This window comes from Hypanus sabinus, unplaced genomic scaffold, assembly GCF_030144855.1.
Source record: "Hypanus sabinus isolate sHypSab1 unplaced genomic scaffold, sHypSab1.hap1 scaffold_352, whole genome shotgun sequence".
NCBI lineage: Eukaryota > Metazoa > Chordata > Chondrichthyes > Myliobatiformes > Dasyatidae > Hypanus > Hypanus sabinus.
Genome location: NW_026781253.1, coordinates 208,415 through 230,000, shown reverse-complemented (window position 1 = coordinate 230,000; position 21,586 = coordinate 208,415). Strand labels below are relative to the sequence as shown.

Here is a 21,586-nt window from a genome sequence, read left to right as displayed (position 1 = left end):
GTGGACACCACTCCCTGTAGGGCCCATTTTTATCACCAACCAAAAATTCCATTCCGGCCTAAAGCTCCCCACACCGCCCCCTACACACGTACACAACCTGTCGGAACAGGAGATTCGTTAATATGCAAACAAACGGAAACTCTATGTAGAGAGCGAGAGTCCTCGATGGTACGTTGCTAGGACCTATGTTCTGAGTTGCGCAAGTTTTCATAGAAACATAGAAAACCTACAGCATAATACAGGCGGTTTCGGCCCACAAAGTCGAGATGAAATTGTCCCTCCTTTAGAAATTACTTGGCTTACCTGTCGCCCCTTCAGTAAGCTCCATGTACCTATCTCGAAGTCTTTTAAAAGACCCTATCGTATCTGCCTCCAGAACGTTGCCGGCTGCTATTTCCACGCAGATCCACTCTCTGAGTAAAAAATTTATCCCTGACAACTCCTCTGCAGTGGCACACCAGCTAGTGAAACAGTGTCCTCTTGTGGCAACCATTTCAGCCGTGGGGGAAAATGTTTTTTGACTATTAATGCCTCTCATCATATTTTCCACCTCCTTGGCTCATTTCTAATCCTCCTTGGCTTCCAAGGAGAAAAACACAACGTATTAACATAAGGCTTAATCCCCTCTCGAGGAAACATCCCTGTAAATCTTCTCTGCACCCTTTCTATGGCTTCCAAATCCTTACCGTAGTGTGGAGACGGGAAGTGAGCACAGTACTCCAAGTGAGATCTGGTCAGGGTCATATATAGCAGCAAACATCACCTGTCGGGTCTAAATTGTATTCCATGATTGACGAAGGAAAATACACCATACGCCTTCACAACCACAGCGTTGTGAGAGTTCTATGGACTCGGATCCCAAGATGTCACCACTCCTCCATACTCCCAGCCACCACTAACATCAATTCACTTACTAACCCATCGCTCCACTTCGTAATCCAGGTGACTTAAAAACAACAACAACAACAACAAAAAAAAACAAAACACGGACAGTAAGGTTCCCAGAACAGATCCCTGAGGTACACCACTGGTCACCGACATACAAGCACAAAATGAACCGTCCACACCCACTCTTTGTCTTCTGTGGGTAAGCCAGTTCTGGATCCAAAATGCAATGTCGCCTTGTATCCCATGCCTCTTTCCTTCCTCAATAAGTCATGCATGGAGAACCTTAACAAATAATTGCTGAAATCCATATACACTACATCTATTGTTCTTCCTTCATCAACGTGTTCAGTCACATCCTCAGAAGAATCAATTAGTCTCGTTCTGTACAACTTGCCCTTGACAAAGCCATTCTGAGTATTCCTAATCATATCAAACCACTCAAAAAGTTCACAAATACAGCCTCTCAGGATATTCTCCATCAACTTACCAAACCTGTGGTGTAAGACTCACTAGTCTATAATTTCCTGGGCTATATCTTCTCCCTTTCTTGAATAAAGGAACAACATCCGCAACCCTCCAATCCTCCAGGAACTCTCCCGTCCCCACTGATGATTCAAAGAACATCGCCAGATGCTCAGTAATCTCCTCCCTCGCCTCTCATGGTAGACTGGTTTACATCTCATCCGTCCCAGTGACATTTCCACATGCTCAAGCTTTTAAGTCTGCTGCAAGTTACCACTACTATCACCAAGATCCTCTTCCATAGGGAATACTGAAGCAACCTATACATTAAGTACCTTTTTTATTTCCTCTGGTTCCATACACACTTTCCAACTGTCACACTTGATGAGTCCAATTCCTTCACGTCTTCCCCTCTTGCTCTTCACACTCTTGTAGAATGTCTTGATTTCTTCCTTAATCCTGCCCGCCAACACCTTCACATGGCCCTCTCCGGCTCTCCTAATTTCCTTATTAAGCACCTTCCTGTTAGCCTTATAAGCTTCGAGATCTCTAACATAACCAAACTTTATGAACCCCTTTAGTAAGCTTTTCTTTTCTTGTTGACAGAAATTTGTCTCTCTCCGATCACTTCCGACCGAGACTAGAAGACCTTTGGAACAAGTGGAACAGAAGCGGGTTCCGATATCGTCTATTTGTCCATGAGTTGCATTCACACGTTGAATCCAGGGTAACCTGCGAATTTACTTCTTAAGGACAGAGAGAGAGAGAGAGAGAGGGGAGAGAGAGAGAGAGAGAGAGAGAGAGGAGAGACGAGAAGGAGAGAGAGAGAGAGAGAGAGAGAGAGAGAGAGAGAGAGAGAGAGAGAGAGAGAGAGAGAGAGAGACAGACAGACAGACAGACAGACAGACAGACAGAAAACAGACAAACAAACAGAGAGGTAGAGAGCGGAAGGGGTCGGTGTCTGACCCAGGGATTCTGTGATTGGACGGAGTGGAGTGATCTTCACTCTGGGTGTGATATTGGTGGGACGGAATCGTGGGAGCTTCACTTTGTGTCTGAGCCCGGTTGTGTCTGTTCGGACATTCCATGGGTTATTGTTCTGTATCTCTGTCTCTCTCTCTGTCTCTCACTCTCTCTATCTCTCTCTCCCCTCTCTGTCTTCCTGCTTCACTCCACCTCCACACACACACTCAGTCCACATCCAAATCTCTATGTTTCTACCACCCTCTCCCCTCTCTCTCTTTCTGCGCTGACTCTATTTTCTTTTGTTGTACAGCCTCTCTTTGACACTCTCTCTCTACCCCCTCTCACATACTATACGGTCCCTACGCCCCTCTCATATCCGGGATACATTCCATTTGCTAAACGCTCCCCAACCACATCGACCCCCGCACCCTCCTTCCTCCCTCTGTGTGACAGGCTATTGTGGTGAATATAAGGAAGAGTTGACGCCCTGGTATTGCACCTCGCCCCTTCCACTGGATATCTATCACCAGGATCTGAGCTTCTCAACAGCTCTGTATGCACAGGCAGGTCGTGTGGTTCCACACCACTTGCTTCAGTATCTGCAATCTTCACACCGTTCCCCTGGCCTCTTCTCTCCTCCCCTTCCTTGGTGTTCTCGCAGCACTGTAGCCGATCACACACACACACACACACACACACACACACGCACACGCAACACGCACACGCACACACACACACACACACACACACACACACACACACACACACATACAATCTTGGAGAGGCACACTCAATTTGACACTTGTACGCCTATAGGCTGGGTATTGGTGAGTGGAAAGCACGGGAGGAGGGAGAGGGTTGTGCAGGTTTTCTGACTCCATTAGAATGTGCTGCGATGGTGCCTCAGGAACGTTGCATCAGTGACCCCATGTCTGCGTGGACACCACTTCCTGTAGGGCCTACTATATCACCACCATATATTCCCATTCCGGACTCAAACCCCGCACACCGCCCCCCACACACATACACGACCAGAAACTTCGGATACTGGTGTGTGTGTGTGTGTGTGAGTGTGAGTGTGTGTGCGTGTGTGTGTGTGTGTGTGGTAGTTGCTGACAGTAGTTTGGTGGCTCTGTTTAATGTTCTGTGCTCAGAAGGGAATGTTCTGGAGAGCGGAGGCGAGCTGTCGGGATTCGTTAACAAGGGTAACAAAATGATGCTCTGTGGAGAAAATGAGAGTCCTGGATGATATGTTGCTGGGACCCATGTTCTGAGTTGTGTAGTTCTCATGAAAACTGAAAACCTACAGCATAATAAGGTCCTTCGGCCAACAAAGTTGTGCCGAACATGTCCCTACGATAGAAAATTACTTGGCTTACCTATAACCCTCTATTTTACTCTGCTCCATGCAGCCAGCCAAAAGTATTTTAAAAGACCCCTATCGTATTCGCATCCACCACCGTTGCCGGCAGCCCATTCCACTAGCCCATCACTCTCTTTGTAAAGAGCTTACCGCTGACATCTCATCTGTACCTTCTGCCAAGCTCCTTAAAACTGTGCCCACTCCTGTTAGCCAGATCATCCGTAAGAAATAGTCACTGACTGTCCACACGATCAGTGCCTGTCATAATCTTATACATCTCAGTCAGGTCACCTCTCATCTTCCGTCGCTCCTCCGAGAAAAGGCCGAGTTTACTCAACCTATTCACATAGGGCATGCTCCCCATTCCAGGCAACATCATTGTAAATCACCTCTTCTATCTTTTTATGGCTTCCTCATCCGTTCTTCAGTGAGGCGAAACAACTGAGCACAGTACTCCAATGGTTTGACCAGGGACCTATATAGCTGCAACATTAACTCTGGGCTTCTAAATTCAGTTCCACGATTGATGAAACCCAATACACCAAGCGCCTTCTGAACCACTTTGAACTGCTTTGAGCGTCCGATGGACTCGGACCCCAAGGTTCCTCTGATCCTCCACACTGCCAAGATTCTTACCATTAATACTATATTCTGCCGTCATATCTGACCTACCAAAATGAACCACTTCACACTTCCCTGTATTGATATCCATCTGCCACTTCTCAGCACAGTTTTGCTTCACATCAAGGTCCCGTTGTAAACTCTGACAGCTCTCCACACTGTACATAACACCCCTAACCTTTGTGTCAGCAGCAAACTTTCCAACCCAACCCGCCACCTCCTCATCCAGGTCATTAAAAAAACATCTCTAAGTGTTAGGGTCCCTGAGGCACTCCACTGCTGACCGACTTCCATGCAGAATATGATACGTCTACAATCACACATTACCTTCTGTGAGCCAGTTTTGGATGTACAAAACAATGTCCCCTTGGTTCCCATGCCTCCTTATTTTCTCAATTATCATTACCTGGAGTACCTTATCAAATGCCTTGCTGAAATCCATATACACGACGTCTACTGCTCTTCCTTCATCAATGTGTTTAGTCACATCCTCAAAAAATTCAATCAGGCTCGTAAGGCACCACCTGCCCTTGACAAAGCCATGCTGACTATTCCTAATCATATTATACGTCTGAAAATGTTCATAAATCTTGTCTCTCAGGATTTCCTCCATCAATGTACAAACCAGTGAGTGAAGACTCAATGGAATTATAAATTCCTGGGCTATCTCTGCTCCATTTCTTGACTAAAGGATCAATATTCGCAATTCTCCAAGCCTCCCGAACCCTTCCCGTCTCCATTGATGATGCAAGGATCATCGCCAGAGGCTCAGCAATCTCCTCCCTCGCCTGTCATTGTAGCCTGGTGCACATCTCATCCAGTCCCGATGATTATTCCTTAATCCTGCCCAGCAAGGCTTCAGATGGCCCCTTCTGGCCCCTCCTATTTACCTTATTAAGATCCTTCCTGTTAGCCTTAGAATCTTTTAGATATTACCTATTCTTCCGAAACTTTTGCAAATTTCTCTTTTCCTCCTTGACAGAGTTTCGCCTCTCCCTGATCTCTTCCGAACGAGACCAGCTGACTCTTGTGGAACAATATCAGGAGATGAACAGGACCCGGAGCCAATGTCGACTAAATGACCTTGAGTTGTATTCGTCCCTTGAATCCAGGACAATCGTGATTTCCCTTCTGGACTTATGCCAGATAACCTGTCTCAGGAATACGTGCATCGTCAAACAGAACAGCTCTATCCCCGAATGCAAATTATTCTGCCAACGTTGACCTGCAGGAAAGGTGAGGTGAAATCCCCCATTCCCCCGCACCTACTCTCAAGGAAAGAGAGAGCGAGAGAGAGAGAGAGAGAGAGAGAGAGAGATGAGAGAGAGAGAGAGAGAGAGAGAGAGAGAGAGAGAGAGAGAGAGCGAGAGAGAGAGAGAGAGAGAGAGAGAGAGAGAGAGAGAGAGAGAGAGGGAGAGAGAGAGAGAGAGAGAGAGAGAGAGAGAGAGAGAGAGAGAGAGAGAGAGAGGGGGGAGGGTTCAACCCCGCTTGAACACCATTCTCAAGGGGAGAGACAGAGATGCGAAAGAGAGACAGAGAGAGGGGGAGAGACAGAGGGAGACGTTGAGGAGAGAGATGGGCAGTCAGAGCGAGAGATAGAGAGAGATAGGATTACTCAGTCTGTGTTCTGGGCTATGCGTCTTGGGTCGATGTGGTGGGCATCACATCTATTGTCTGACTCCGCCAGACTAAGCCTCTGGAAGTTTATGAGGATCTATCTATGAAAATGGACAAGTGGAGTCAGTGGATGTCGTGTACCTGGACTTTCAGTTAGCCTTTGATAAGGTCCCACTCAGGAGATTATTGGCAAAATTAGAGCACATGGTATTGGGGGGTAGAGTACAGAAATCGATAGAAAATTGTTTTGCTGCCAGAAAACAAAGAGTCGGGTTTAATGGGTCATTTTCAGAACGGCAGACAGTGACTAGTGGGGTACCGCAAGGCTCAGTGTTGGGACCGCATCTATTTACAATATACGTTAATGATTCAGATAAAGGATTAAAAGTAGCATTAGTAAATTTGCAGATGACACAAAGCTGGGTGGCAGTGTGAAATATGAGGAGTGATGTAAGGAGAATGCAGGGTGATTTGGACAGGTTGGGTGATTGGCCTGATGTATGGCAGATGCAGTTTAATGTGGATAAATGTGAGGTTATCCACTTTGGTGACAAGAACAGGAAGGCAAATTACTATCTGAATGGTGTCAAGTTAGGAAAAAGGGAAGTACAATGAGATCTAGGTGTTCTTGTACATCAGTCAATGAAAGCAAGCATGCAGGTACAACAGGCAGCGAAGAAAGCTAATGGCATGCTGGCCTTTATAACAAGGGGAGTTGAGTATAGGAGCAAAGAGGTCTTTCTGCAGTTGCACAGAGCCCTCGTGAGACCACATCTAGCGTACTCTTTGTTCAGTTTTGGTCTCCAAATTTGAGAAAGGGACATTCTTCCTATTGAGTGAGTGCAACATAGCTTCACGAGGTTGATTCACGGATTGCGGGACAGTCGGGTGATGAAAGATTGGAGAAACTGGACTTGTATACGTTGGAATTTAGAAGGATGAGAGGGGATCTGATTGAAACGTATTTGATTATTCAGGGATTGGTCACGCTAGAGGCAGGAAACATTTTCCCGATGATGGGGGAGTGCAGAACCAAAGGCCACATTTTAAGGAGTAGCAGATTTAGAACGGAGTTCAGGAAAAAAAAAATCACCCAGTGTGTTGTGGATCTATGGAATGCTGTGCCTCAGAAGGCAGTGGAGGCCAATTCAGTTAATGCTTTCAAGAAAGAGTTAGGTAGAGCCCTTAATGATAGCGCCGTCACGGGATATTGGGATAGCGCCGTCACGGGATATTGGGAGAAGGCAGGAACAGAGTATTGATTGTGGATGTTCAGCCCTGATCACATTGAATGGCGGTGCTGCCTCGAAAAGACCAATGGCCCACTCCTGCATCTATTGTCTACTTCTAGAAGAATAGATTATAGGAGCAGGGGTGTGATGTTGAAGCTCTATAAGGCACTGGTAAGAACTCAGTTGGAGTGCTGTGTGCAGTTTAGCCTCCTTATTTAAGAAAGGATGTGCTGACGTTGGCGAGGGTTCAGGGAAATTTCACTAGAATGAGTCCGGGAATAAGAGGGTAACATATGAGGAACGTTTGCCCGCTCTTGCACTGTAATCCTTGGAATTTAGAAGAATGAGGGGGACCTTATTGAACCATTTCGAATGTTGAAAGGCATGGACAAAGTGGATCTTGCAAAGTTGTTTCCCATGGTGGGGGAGTCTATTACGAGAGGACATGACTGAAGTATTGAAAGGCGTCCATTCAGAACAGAGATGAGAAGAAATTCTATTAGCCAGAGGGGTGTTGAATCTCTGGAATTTGATGTTAACGGGCGGCAGTGGAGGCGGTCATGGGTGTATTTAGGCAGAGATTGATAGGTATCTGAGTAGCCAGGGCATCAACGGTTATGATGAGAATTCGGGAGAAGTAGGACTAAATAGGTGAATGGGTCAGCTCATGATAAAATAGCGGAGCAGACTAGAAGGGCCGAATGGCCGAGCTCTGCTCCTGAGTGTTATGGTCTTAAGTGTATCCAGCTGCAGCTTTAACACTCCGCGTTGAGGGAGTTGGAAATGGAAATGGATGAACTCAGGGTCATTCGGGATGCCGAGGGTGTGATGGGAAGTACCTATTGGGAGAAAGTTAAGCTGCAAAGTAATTCCAAAACAATCGAAAACACTTCACTCCGTATGCATAACACCCTCCCTCTGCAAAATCGCTCTAAACCCCGTCAAGCGTTCTCCCCTACACTCATTTCCCGTCACCGTCACACACTGTCTGCAATGCACCACTCCCGTCTCTGTCATCCATCACTCCGTTCCAAGCAATCCCGTCTCCCAAACCCATCTCCCGTGACCCAAACCCCCTCCTGCACACTTCGCCGTCTCCATCATTCCGTACGTACTCATATGTCCCATTCCAATCTCGGTGATACAGTCCTTGTGCTAAACGTTTCCCATATACGTCGTCTCTCCACTCTCCTCCCACTATGTGACACAGTTAATTGTGGGGGGTATTAGGGAGAGATCATAGTTGGTGTTACACCTCCCCCCGTTCCAATGGGCGTCTATCACCAGGATCTGAATCTCTCCACTACTCTGCATGCACGGGCCGGTCATGTGATTCCACACCACTTGCAACAGTGTTTGCAAACTCACCACCCTTTCCCTGGCCTCCTCTCTCCTCCCCTTCCTTCCTCTAATGGCAGCACACAGTCCGCTCACACACACACCACCATCTCCGAGCGACACACGCAATTCGAGACTGCTGGAAAGCCGAAAGGCTGGGTATTGGTGAGTAGGGGAACCGGAGGAGGGAGAGGGTTTCATATCTTTTCTGATTCTAGTAGAGTGTGCTGCGATGGTGTGGGAGGTACTTCATATGTCTAACCCAGAGAGTGAGATGGTATAATACTTAGAGAGATTCGCTGTTTCTCTGACCCCGGGAGTGTGTGACGGCTCGGCGTGGACTGAGCTTCACTCCTTGTAAGACCCCGGAGTGTGTGTTGGGACAATGTGGAGGGAGCTGCACTCTGTGTGTGACCCCAGCAGTGTGTAATAGACCGTCGTTGTGGAGGGAGCGTTACTCAGTGTATTTTTCAAGGAGTGTGTGATGGGATAGTATGGAGGGATTCTTGCTCTGTCTGTGACTGCTAGTCAGTGGATTTCGGCGTATTAACAGACTCCAATCAGGGATAAGGAGCATGAAAATGGTAACTCACATATTCTGCTGTAAAAGATGCAATCTGAACACCCTTTCTGTGTCTCCATTCTCCGCCCTTTCCTTTCTCTTTTCTCAGCACACCATTCCTTCTCTATGATTCTTAAGTAAGTGAGTAAGCAGCATATATGTACAAATGAAAAGTGTATGTATGGGAAGGTGGTTTTGCAAATTGAGGTCAGGATTTAGCTATTAAAGTCCAGGACCACTGGACTGGAGAGTTGCTGAAATTGAGTTGCAGGGGGATGGGATTCAGAACTCCAGAGCAGAGCAGAGCAGAGTCGATTTGGAGGCAGAAGTTGATACCGCAGAAATACTCAGATATCAAGAGTTTATGCATAATGGGACTGGTGCACTAAGCTCCATATATTTCAATGCAATAAATTATAAAAAAAAGGCGTTTGATCTCAGGAATGAACCAATACAGCGAATATAAAAATTGTGGACATTGCTGAGAATTGGGTGTAGGAGTAGCAAGCAGGAGAGCACGATATCTCTGGTATCCCTATTTTAGTCGTGAGAAAGAGGAAGGAATTAAAGGAGGAGGAGTGACATTACTGGGCTGAGAAAATATTACCGAAGTCAACAGTCAGGACAGGCAAGAAAATTCGTCTAACTGAGGCTTTATGGATGGTAATAACAAATAAGAATTGTATGGTAATATTATAACATAGAACACGGAATAGAACAACTCAGTACAGGCAACTGAGCACACAATGCTGTGCCGACCCTTAAACCATGCCCCCCTTCATATAACCCCACACCTTAAATTCTGCCATTTCCCTGTCTAGTAGTCTCTTAAATTTCACTGGTGTATTTGCCTCCACCTCTAACTCAGGCAGTGCATTCCACGCACCAACCACTCTCTGAGTAAAAGCACCTTCCTCTAATATTCCCTTTGAAATTCCAAACCCTTACCTTAAAGCCATGTCCTTTTGTATTGAGCAGTGATGCCCTGGGGAAGAGGAGCTGGCTGTCCCTCTATCTATTCCTCTTAATATCTTGTATACCTCAATCATTTCTCCTCTCGTCCCCCTTCACTCCAAAGGGTAAAGCCCCAGTTCACTTAATCTCTGATCATAATGCATACCATCTAAACCAGGGAGCATCCTGGAGAATCTCCTCCGTACCCTAGCCAATGCTTCCACATCCTTTCTATAGTGAGTCAACAAGACTGTAGACAGTTCTCCATTTTTTTTGTTGCATTTCTTTGATTTTCTTTCCAAGGAAGGTGGGATCTTTATAACCATATAACCCTAATGCGAGGATAAAGCAGTGGATGTTGTCTATATGGACTTTAGTAAAACCTTTGACATAGATCCCTGAGGCACACCACTGGTCACCGGCCTCCAACCTGACAAACAGTTATCCACTACTACTCTCTGGCATCTCCCATCCAGCCACTGTTGAATGTATTTTACTACTTCAATATTAATACCTAACGATTGAACCTTCCTAACTAACCTTCCATGCGGATCCTTATCAAAGGCCTTACTGAAGTCCAAATAGACAACTTCCACTGCTTTACCCTAGTCAACCTTCCTCGTAACCTCTTCAAAAAATTCAATAAAATGTGTCAAACATGAGCAGCTTCCACGCAGAAATCCATGCTGACTATTCCTAATCAGACCTTGTTTATCCAGATAATTATATACACCATCTCTAAGAATACTTTCCATTAATTTACCCACCACTGACGTCAAAAGGACAGGCTTGCCCACAGAAGGCTTGTTGCAGAAGGGTCATATTCTGCATGGAGGTCGGATAGTGTGGAGAGCCGTCAGAGGTTACAGCGGGGTATCGATTGCATTTTGAGGAAATTACACGTAGGCTAGAAAAGGGTGATGTAGTAGATGTTCTATACTTGGATTCTCAGAAGGCACATGAGGCTGCTAAACAAGATAGGAGCCTATGGAATTACGGGAAATTGTAGGGCATTGAAGAATTCAGTAGAACAGATTGATCTAGGAATATTGGTGCATAGTTCCCCGAAGGTAGAATCTCATGTGGATAGGGAGGTGAAGAAAACTTTTGGTATGCTGGCCTTTATAAATCGGAGCATTGATTATAGGTGTTGGAATGTAATGTTAAAATTGTACAAGGCATTTGTAAGGCCGAATTTGATGTATTGTGTACAGTTCTGGTCACCGAATTATAGGAAAGATGTCAGCAAAATAGAGTTAGTACAGAGATTTACAACAATGTTACCTGGGTTTCAGCACATAAGTTATAGGGAAAGGCTGAACAAGTTAGGTCTTTATTCTTTAGAGCGTAGAACGTTGTGAAGGGGGGACTTGGTAGAGATATTTAAAATTATGAGAGGGAAAGATCAAGTTGACTTGGATAGGCTTTTTTCATTGAGAGTAGGGGATATTCAAACAAGAGGACATGATTTGAGAGTTCGGGGGCAAAAGTTTCAAGGTTACACGAGGACGAATTTCTTTACTCAGAGAGTGGTCGCTGGGTGGAATGAGCTTCCAGTAGAAGTGGTAGAGGCAGATTCGATATTATCATTTAAAACAAAATTGAATAGGTATATCGACAGGAAAGGAATGGAGGCTTATGGGCTGAGTGCGGGCCACTGGGACTAGTTGTGTGTAAGCGACAGCACGGACTAGAAGGGCCTTGATGGCCTGTTTCTGTGCTGTGATTTTTGTATGGTTATCTGGTTAAATAAACGGGCAGAATATAATATAAATAAGGAGAAAATTCAAAATTCTGAGATTCAACAGGATTTGGGTGTCCTCATGAAGGATAACCTTAATGTTATCCTCCAGGTTGAGTCAGTGGTGAAGAAGGCAAAAGCAATGTTGGCATTTATTTCTTGAGGAATAGAGTATAGGAGCAAGGATGCGATGTTGAAGCTCTATAAGGCACTGTTAAGACCTCACTTGGAGTACTGTGTGCAGTTTGGGTATACTTATTTAAAAAAAGTTTGAGCTGACTTTGGAGTGGTTTCAGAGAAGCTTCACTACAGTGATTCCGGGAATGAAAGGGTTAACATACGTTTGGCCGCTCTTGGACTGTACTCCTTGGAGATTAAAAAAATAAGGGGGGGGGGAATGATAGAAACATTTCTAATGTTGAAAGGCATGGACAGAGTGGTGGTGGCAAAATTGTTTTCCATGTTGGGAAAGTCCAGTACGAAGAGGCATGAATTAAGGATTGAAGGGCCTCCCTTCAGAACAGAGATTTTTTTTTTATATTCCAGAGGGTGGTGAATCTGTGGAATTTGATGCCACGGGCGGCAATGGATTTCAAGTAATTGGGTGTAATTAAGTCAGAGATTGATAGTCATCTAAATTCCCAGGGCATCAAATTATAAGGTGAGAATGCGGGGGAGTGGCACTAAATGAGATTAGCTCATGATAATATGGCGGAGCAGACTCGATGGGCCGAATGACCAACTTCTGCTCCTTTGTCTTATGGTCTTTTGGATGTAAAACTGGGCTGAGAATTGGCGGATTGCGTTCCACCCAGGTAAGTGGGAGGTGGTTCATTTGTGTAGGTTAAGTATAATGGCAGGATACATTACTAATGGTAAACCTTGCAGTGTGGACGATCAGAGGGATCTTGGAGTCCGAGTCCATCAGACACGCAGAGCTGCTGCGCAGTTTGACTCTGCGTTTAAGGTCCGATGCATTGGTAATCATCAACCGTGGAATTGAGTTCAACAGCGACAGGTAATGTTGCAGCCCTATAGCACACAGGTCAGGCACCCCCCACCCCACCACCCCACCTTGGAGAACTGTGCTCAGTTCTCGTCAACACACAAGAATAATGTGGAACCTGTAGGAATGGTGCAGAGGAGCTTTACAAGGATTTGTGCATGGATTGGGGATCATGCCGTCTAGTAATAGTTTCAGTGAACTCGGAGTTCTCTCCTTGCAGCGACGGCGGATATGAGGTGACCTGACAGAGGTGTATAAATGATGAGAGGCATTGTTCGTGTGGATAGTTAGAGACAACGCCACCAACATCATTCTCTTCGGCAAGGTTACTCACAGCTCCTTCTACATTCTCATACAAACCGCCACAAAGCAGAACGCAATCAAACTTCTCAGAGAGGTGTTCGCGGGTTCCACATCATCCTTCAATGTGGTCTGCAAACTGGACCTTGTCAAAAGCCTTGTTAAATTCCATGCAAGTTACATCTTCTATCCGTGCTTGATCTCCCTTCCCCGGTCAAATCAGACCGACTACTTTCCCTGCGTCTCACGCCATCTGGCACCTCCCTCCCCCTTCAATGTTCCACGCTCCCAATCTCCTCCTCTCTTTCCCTCTCTCACCACTCCAGTTCATGTCCGTCTCTCCCAATCTTCCATCTCCTTGGGTTTCTACCATCTGATATATTCTTAATGGACATGTCTGTGTTTATTGCACATAACAACTGAAAAACTAGCTCCTACACAATCAAATCAGCCGGTCATCTCTCCCTGTGTCCCACATCATTATTCCCGAAGGATTTACCCTGTTTTACAGAATTGGACTGTAAAAGAATTTATCCTGGGATCAAACAGAAATAAAGACGCAAACCTCGGTGTACGGTTTACCGCTCAATAGGTGATCCCGTTGCCTTACGACTCCACCAATGTCAAGTTATCTATTAAATGTATACAGTGAATTTTGGGCAACAGCCAACAGACAAAAATACTCAGTGAGCGATTTCAAGAAGCACTTATTAGATATCATCTAGTTTACGAATGCTACCGGGAGGTGGACAAATTTAGAACTGCACGTCTACAGTCAGTTCCTCTTTTACCAAGACAGTGTGGGATTAAAGTGAACATTACCTCATTTTTGGTATGCAATGCTGCTAGCTTTTGTTAGCTCGCACAAGCAAGGCAGCGTCTGCAACTTATCCTGTGACCTTCGTGACCTCAGTCTTCAGCTAGTCCAGCTTGGCAAAATCATTTTTTTTTTCACATTCAAACAAAGTAACTTACCATGCGAACGTAGGATTTAGGAGCAGAATTAGACCATTTGTCTCATTTAGTCTGCTCCAGCATTTCAGCGTGCCTTATCTAATTTACTTCTCAGCCTCAATCCCATCCCCTCTTCCAGTATTCAAGAATCTCTGCCATAAATATATACAAGAAGAAAGCTTTGGCCTCCAAGGCCGGCTGTGGCAAAGAAATCCACAAATTCACCACAGTCTGGCTAAATAAATGTCTCCTTGTCCCCGTTCCAGAAGGACGCGCTGCTCTTCTAAGTATTTGTCCTCTGGTCTTCAACTCCCCCACCATAGAAAAAAATCCTCGCCACACCACCTCGATCAAGGCAGTTATATTTTCAATAGATTTCAATGGGATCGCTCTTCTTCCTTCTAAATTCCAATGGGTGCAGGCCTAGAGATTTCCTGCGCTTCTAATCTGGCGCCATTCAATCATGGAATCATTTTTGTGAACCTCGTTTGAACCATCTCCACTTTGAGCACCATCTTTCTAAGATAAGAGGCCCAAAACTGTTCACAATACTCCAGGTGAGGCCTCACCAGTGCTTTATAAAGTCTCAGCAACGCACCTTTCCTTTTAAATTCGAGTCGAAATGCTGACATGCATTTGCCCTCCTCACCACAGACTCAACCTGAGAAAGTTACATCTTCGGCACGACATTGTGGGCGGAGTGGCCGGGAACGTGCTGTAGATTTCTGTCTGCAACCTGCAAATTGTCCTTTAGGGAATCCCGCACAAGGGTTTTTAATGTCCCCGTGAATCTCAGATCTGTTTTCTTTGTGTTTTCTCTCCATTTAGAAAATATTCAACTCTTCAATTTTCTCCCAAAGAGCATGACCATACATCTTTTAACGCAGCAGTACATCTGCCATTTCTTTGCCCTGTCTAAGCCCTTCTGCAGCCTGTCTACTTCCTCAAAACTACGTGCCTCTCCACTTATCCTCATACCGTCTGGAAACTGTGGAGCCATGTTCATGGAGCTACAAACACGGACCGTAAGATCCCTCTGCTCATCGGCACTGTCTTGTCTTTAATAGTGTGCTTTATCTTTCTATTTGCCCGGGTTGAACCTATCTGCCATTTCACCAAACATATCTGCAAGGGATTTCAACTGTGCAGCAATTGTCTTCGTTTCTAGGAAAAGATGAGGAAGTTGCAGGACCTGTGTATTCCAAAAATGAAGAAGTTATCAGTAGTCAAGAAGTATTCGATTTTGGCTGAAAAGGGAACTCAAAACTCTTGTGAAAGCTAAAGAAGGGGCTTACTAGAAAATAATAATGCAATCACCGGTTCGGCTCGCGTCTTCATCCGGGTGATGGTAGCCCCCGGCCCGAGAAACTTACGAAATCTCGTTTGGGTGGACGTTGTACTATGTTTACAAACAGTACACGATATGAGAGTAAACGATTCAGCTTTATAATTTGTCCATATGGTTTGTAAAGCAACATGTAAAAGGGGCATATTCTCATGAAATGTGCAAACGTTGGAGCTGACAGTGTCGTCCATTTGTTCCCGTCGACCTTTTGCGAGCTTAGCCGACCCCCGGATCCACGCTCTTCAGACCACTCCGTCCACAGGTCCTAGAAACATAGAAACACATAATTCCTACAGCACAATAGAGGCCCTTCAGCCCACAAACTCTGTGATCATGTCCTTATCTTTGAAATTCCCTAGGGTAACCCATTGCCCTCTATTTGTCCCTGAGCTACATTTAGCTGTCTACGAGACTGTTAAAAGAGGCTGTCGTACCGGCCTCCACCAACATCGCCGGAAGAGCATTCCGCGTACTCAGCACTCTCTCCGGACAAAAAAACATACCCATGGATTCCCCTCTGTTCCTACTGCCAAGCACCTTAATACTGGGCCCTCTAGAGCTATCTATTTCAGCCCTGGGAAAAGCCCTCTGACTATCCACAAAATCAAAGCCTCTCATCATCTGAGACACCTTATCATATCGTCAGTTATCTTCCGTCTCTCCAAGGAAAAATGGCCGGGATCGCTCAACCTATTCTCTTAAGGCATGCTCACGAAACCAGGGAACATCCTTGCAAATATCCTCTGCATCCTTTCCATCGTTTCCACACCCTTCCCTTAGAAAGGCGACCAGATCTGAACACAGTCCTCCAGGGAGCGTCTGGCCAGGATCCTATAAATTTGCAACATTGACACTCGGCTCCTAAACTCAATCTCACGATTGATGAAGGTCAATACACCGTACGCTTTCTTAACCACAGACACAACCTGTGCAGCTGCTTTGAGTGTCCAATGGACTCGATCCCAAAGATCTCTCTGATCCACCACACTGCCAATAGTCTGACCATTAATACTATATTCTGTCATCATATTTGACCTACAAAAGTAAAAGCCTGTCGCCTACCCGAGTTGAATTCCATCTGCCAGTTCTCTGCCCAGATTTGCATCCTATGAATGACCCGCTGTCAGCTCTGACAGACCTAATAATTGGGGGTATCTACAACACCGCGAACCTTTTCATCTTCCACAAATTTAAGAACCACAGCTCCAGATCCCCATTCAAATCATTCATGCAATCACGTAGAGTTGAAGTCCAAGACCAGATCGTTGAGGAACTCCACTGTTCGCCGGCTTCCATGCAGAATATAGCACGACTGCAACCTCTCTTTGCCTTCTGAGGGCAAGCCAGTTCTGGATCCACAAAGCAATGTCTCCGTCGGCGACGTGTCTCCTTACACGGGATACATCATCAAATGTGTAGATAAGCCCACAAAAGGAAAGGCTGCAATTCATTAGCTATTGGGAAATAAAACTGGTCAGGTGTCACACTTCTCAATCGGAGAGATTTTTGGAGATAGTGATCATTATCTCCTTTACGATAGCACTGGAGTGAGATAGGAACAGACAAGGTTTTTGTTGGAGTAAAAGGAATTATCAGGCTATCGGATAGGAAACTGCAAGATTAAATTGGAAACAGATGTTCTCAGGGAAGAGGCATTGCAGAAATGAGGCAAATGTTCAGGGGATATTTGCGTGGAGCTCTGCATAGAAGAATATGACCTATCAAGTGTGACAGTCGCAAAGTCTGTAAGGAACAAGAGGAAATAGCAGAAACATAACGAATATTTTGCTTCAATATTCACTATGGAAAATGATCTGCGTGACAGCAGCAATCACTTGCAGCATGTTGGTATTAAGAAAGAGGATGAGCTGCAGCTTCTGGAAAGCATCAAGTTAGTAAGTCGCCGGGACCGGACGAGAGGTACCCCAAGCTATGTGGATGCGAGGGAGGAAATTACTGAACCTCCGGCGAATATCTTTGCAACATCAAGGGGGACGGGAAAGGTTCCAGAGGATTGGAGGGTTGCGGATGTTCCTCCTTTATTCCAGAAAGTGTTCGAGATAGCTCAGTGAATTATAGACCATGAGTCTTAACTCAGTGGTTAGTAAGTGGATGGAGATGATCCTGAGAGGCAGGATTTATGAACATTTGGAGAGATATAAAATGACTGGGAATAGTCAGTATAGTGTTGTACGGCAGACCGTGCATAACGAGCCTGTTTCAATATTTTTAAGATGTGACTAAACACTTTGATGAAGGAAGAGAAGTAGATGTAGGGTAAATGAATTTCAGCAAGGCATTTGATAAGGTATCCCTGGAGGGATTATTGAGAAAGTCAGGAAGCATGGAATCCAGAGAGAACGAAGAAGTGAAGGAATAAGTGAGGTGGATGAAGAGGAGGAAATAGAGCGTTTAATTTCGTTAAAGAAAGGTGTAGAGGAGAGGGGAAGTGGAGAGGGATGCTGTTTGATATCGAAGTCGTTGAGGTGGGGGAGGTGAGAGGGACAGAATGAGCCAGTGCCAGGCGAGGTAGGGAGAAGGAAGAGAGAGACAGGGAAACGAGAGGAAGAGGAAGAATGGGACAAGGGAGGAGGAAGGTGTGGTGGGAGAGAGCGGGAAGCCCGGAGTGAGGGGAGGAGCGGAGGAAGGGACTGGGGAGATGGGCCGAAAGACATGTACCGTCGCAAGGGACGGGGGAATACAGAAAGCATCTGTGAGTGTGTAAGCACATCTGCGTGTCAGGGCGACAGGAGTCGGTCGTGAAGAGAAGAAAAAGAGAGGGGCAGATGGGGGAGAGATTGGAATAAGATAATGGGGAAGAGTAGACAGAGGGGCAAAGGTGGGCGAGAGGAGGTAGAGAAAAGAGCAAGGGTTGACGGAGGAGGGATATACGAACGAAAGAAAGAGAATGGTGGGAGGGAAAGCGGAGAATGAAAAGGGGAGAGTTGGGAAAGCTTGTCGATGGAGAACGAGAGGGAGAGAGAGAGGAAGAGAGAGAGAGAGAGAGAGAGAGAGAGAGAGAGAGAGAGAGAGAGAGAGAGAGAGAGAGAGAGAGAGAGAGAGAGAGAGAGAGAGAGAGAGAGAGAGAGAGAGAGAGAGAGAGAGTCACTGGCCGAGGAAAGCGAAGAAAGCCTGTGGAGGGAACGAGTTTCGAGGTGAATTGTTCACCTCACTCGTAGGGAGTGTGGTAACGTCCAATGCGTAGAACAGGAACCAGCTGGGGGTGCATCAGTCCTGGCTAATTGAGGCTCTGTATGAGTGAAATAATCCCTCGGACTTTCTCTCACTTATTTCTACCCTACATCACAACTTACCTCCAACAAATCATTTCCTTTCTCTGTTCCTACTTCGATTCCTCAGTCCTCCCAGAATCCCATCTCCACCGCGCTCTCCATCCATCCTCTCCTCCTATACGCTGTCTTGTTCCATCCTGACCTCACTCGCTTAACTCCGTTCACCGACCTTCTCTCCCCAACAACTCTACATATCTCCCGCCTTCATTTCTCCAAGTCTGACACTCTCTCCGCTCACATTTCCCCATCTCCATCACTCCTTTCGCTCTCCTCTCTCCACACACACCTTCTAAGTTCCCTTCTCCCCAGTCTGTTCATTGTCACCCTCCTCTCTATCTCTACCCGACCCTGAATCCTCCCCTATTTTTCACCACTCTCATTACTCTCCCCGCAACCACTCTCATTTCTCACGACCACCCTCTGCAACACGCCCTTCCTCCCTCTGCTCTCGCTCTCTAAATGTATCAGTTCTTCATCCGGCGTTGGTTGGTACCGGTCTAACCCACTTGTTAACACAGGTTTCCTCAGACAACGGTTGCTTCCCCTGTCTGAGCTCAGAGACGCAGAGAATCCTCGGCAGGATGCACCGCAGCGAGAGCTACGTAACTGTGAAGTTGGGAAAAAAAGGACACACGGTCTCCTTCCCGAGGTGAGTGCGGCACAGAGACAGGCGACTGATCCTTCTTCAGCTTATCCTGGTGTGTGTGACCAACTGGTGGAGGGAATTTCACACTACGTCAGCCCGGGAGTGTGTGATGAGTCAGTGTGGAGAGAACTTCATTCTATGTTTGACCCCGGGAGTGTGTGATGGGACGGTGTGGAGGGAGATTCACTCTGGGTCTGACCCAGGGAGTGTGTGATGGGACGGTGTGGAGGGTTTTTCACTCTCTGTCTGATCCACTGTGTGTGTGATCGGACTGGTGGAGGGAGTTTCACTCTGTATCTGACCCCGGGAGTGTGTGATGGGACGGTCTGCAGGAGATTCACTCTGTAACTGACCCTGGGAGTGTGTGATTGGACGTTTGCGGAGGGAGATCCACTCTGGTCTGACCCAGGGAGTGTGTGATGGGACGGTGTGGAGGGAGTTTAAATCTGTGTCTGATCCCGGGAGTGTGTGAAGGGACGGTGTGGAGGGAGATTCACTCTGTGTCTGATCCCGGAGTGTGCGATGGGAGGTTGGGCGGGAGCTTCACTCTAAGCCTGACTCTGGGAATGTGTGATGGGACGCTGTGTAGGGATCCTCAATCTGTCTCTGACCCTCTCTGTTCTGTCCCCAGCTGAACCTGATGTATTATACGCGCAAGTTAACTTCAAGACCCCCTCGGCGTCTCGGGTCCAGACAGATAGAGGTCAGTTTCATCTTTGTTTGTTTGACCGTGTTTTGCTGATGTTTTCAATCTTGTCGAGAGATCGCAGGGCAAAAGTACCTAATGATTGCCTGTCTGAGCATAAGACGGAGGGAACGCGTGGGAGAGAAGATGGGGAGGTGAACTTTGTGGGAGGGACGGTGGGGATGGTGCCGTGGGATGATTTGAGGAGAGTGTGCTGTGAGAAGGGTCGGTGAGGAGAGATAGCATGGGATGTGCCGTGTGGAGGAAGGGGCGATGAGGAGCGAGCACTGTGGGATGGGGTTGGGGAGATCAGTGAGCACCGTGTCCGTGTGGTGAGGAGGGAACGCCGTATGAATTCATAACCCTCTCACACTTTTCTTAACCCCACTCACTTTTCCTTCTTTCCACTTATCTCCCCTTCCTCACCTCCTCACACCCTCTCCGCTCTCCCTCTCTCCCCTCCTAATTCTCCCCGTTTTCCCCACTGTCTACCACTGTCCCGTTCTCTTCGCCTCCAATTGCCCCCTCTCCCTCCCGTCTCTCCCACTCGCGCTCGTTCCCTCTCTCTCCGCTCCGTCTCATATTTCCCAGTCCGCCCCTCCCGGTCTTCCAACCTCGCTCTGTCCCTAATGTTGTTCCTCAACTCCTGTCAAGCCCTCTGCTCCTCACTATCCCCGTCGCTTTTCCTTTCCCCGACGCTCTCTCCCCTCGCATCTCTCTCTCTCTCTCAAATTCTCTTCTTCTCTCTTCCCCATCCCTCTCCCACTTTTCCACCCCTCATTCTCCCTTCTCAATCTCCCTCTCTTTCTCTCTCTCTCACACCTCTCCCTGCCCTCTCACTGTTCCCGACTCTCTCCCGTGTACCTCACCCTCTGTCTCAGCCTCTCACACCCCGTTCTCCCTCCCCATTCTTTCTGTTACATCTTCCCGCCCATCGCCCCTGTCGATTTCTCCTACTCTTTCCTACATCGCCCTCCTCTGCTGACTCCTGTATCTCTCCTCTCTCTACCCTTATCCCTCATCCTCACTCTTCTGTCACCCCTCTCTCTTCTCTTTCTTCCCGAAAACCTACTCCATTCTGACCGCTCTCACTCTCTCACTTATCTGCTCTCTCTCCCTCTCCCAGACGGTCTGAACTCCACCTACTCAGATCTGAACTTTCAGAGAAAGGAAGCCCGCATCGATGAGGGCGAAGGTCCTCCCATTGCCTCGGGATCCAGCGGGCTGTCAACCACAGCACAAAAAGGTCAGAGTTCAGAACGATGTCGTCATCTGGATGGGTTACGTATCATACTCCCAAGTGTCCAAATTTCTAATGCATCCGCTTCGACCACTCCCTCTGTCAGCTCGCCCCATAGACTGACCACAAGCTTGTGACTCGGCTCCCTAATTAAATCCCACTATCCTCTCACCTAAGACTTGTGCGCTCTGGTCCTCGATTCTCCACGTCTACGGAAAGTAACTGTACACACTCACCACTCTTGGTTTCCTACATCTCTCTAAGGTCACCCCTACACTCCAAGGAATAAAGTCACAAATTGCCCGACCTCTAGCCATTAATTCCTCAGTCCAATCCGGCAACATCCTCGTTCTCCTCCTTCTCTCACTCCCCT

The 21,586-nt window shown here is 46.8% G+C and overlaps 1 long non-coding RNA gene across 1 annotated transcript in view; it reads left to right on the top strand.

Annotated features, from left to right (window-relative positions):
- The window catches only part of LOC132388573 (uncharacterized), a 20,534-nt gene extending 1,302 nt beyond the window's left edge, over positions 1–19,232 (top strand). Inside the window, exons 2-4 of the long non-coding RNA XR_009510276.1 lie at positions 1,957–2,077; positions 5,283–5,536; positions 19,161–19,232. This is a non-coding gene — a long non-coding RNA (uncharacterized LOC132388573). The remainder of the gene's footprint in view (positions 1–1,956; positions 2,078–5,282; positions 5,537–19,160) is intronic.
- The last annotated feature ends 2,354 nt before the right edge of the window (positions 19,233–21,586 follow it).